At 44.1% G+C, this 1,018-nt stretch overlaps 1 protein-coding gene across 3 annotated transcripts in view; it reads right to left on the bottom strand.

Annotated features, from left to right (window-relative positions):
* TBC1D30 (TBC1 domain family member 30) overlaps positions 1 to 1,018 on the bottom strand; it is an 83,783-nt gene that overhangs the window by 48,258 nt on the left and 34,507 nt on the right. The window lies entirely within an intron of this gene.

Raw genomic sequence — 1,018 nt, forward strand, 5'->3', positions numbered from 1 at the left:
ATGCCCCAAAGAACTGAAAGTAGGGTCTTGAAGAGATATTTGTATCCCCATGTTCATTTCATAAGCAACTTGTTTAACATAGTCAAAAGGTGGAAGCAAGTCAAGTGTCCATCAGTGGAAGAACAGATAAACAAAATGTGGCTTATGCATACAGTGAAGCATAATTCAGTCTTAATAAGGAAGGAAACTCTTTTTTTAATGTTTATTTAGTTTTGAGAGAAAGAGACAGCAGGTGGATGGGGGAGGGGCAGAGAGAGAGGGAGACAGAATCTGAGGCAGGCTCCAGGCTCTGAGTTGTCAGCACAGAGCCTGATGCAAGACTTGGGCTTACTGACCATGAGAGCATGACCTGAGCCAAAGTCAGATGCTCAACCAGCTGAGCCACTCAGGCGCCCCAAAAGGAAGGAAATCCTGACACATGCCACAGCATGGATTAGCCTTGAGGACGTTATGCTAAATGAAATCATGCAATCACAAAATGGCAAATGCTGTATGATTCCACTCACCTGAGACACTAGAGTATCCAGAACTCTAGAGATATAAAGTGGGGTGGTGATTGCCAGAACTGGGGAGAGGGAGGAAGAGGGAGTTATCGTTTAATGGGTATAGAGTTTTAGTTTGGGAAAAAGAGTTCTGGAGATGGTTGTATAACAGTGTGAATGTGCCTAACACTACTGAACTGTAGACCTAAAATGGTTAACGTGGTAAATTTGCGTTATGTGTATTTTAATGCACGCGCACACGCACGCACACACACACACACAGATGCTTATGACCACATGGATAATTGGTGCTGCATTTCCTCTTCCTCTCAACTCCTATTCTGTTTTTGTCCTATATGCCCTTCATGGCATTCCCCCCCCCCCCCAATTACTCCTGGATCAAAAGCTAAAGTATCCTTCCATCAGCTGGTTTATCACTGTCCAGAAAAATCGTTTTCATTGTTGCTGTGTGGATGCTATTTGACTCTCTACCTTCCTCTCCTTCAAATCACTTCCCATTCTGTGCTCCAGGCAGG

The sequence above is a fragment of the Suricata suricatta genome, chromosome 10 (genome assembly GCF_006229205.1).
Source record: "Suricata suricatta isolate VVHF042 chromosome 10, meerkat_22Aug2017_6uvM2_HiC, whole genome shotgun sequence".
Classification (NCBI taxonomy): Eukaryota; Metazoa; Chordata; class Mammalia; order Carnivora; family Herpestidae; genus Suricata; species Suricata suricatta.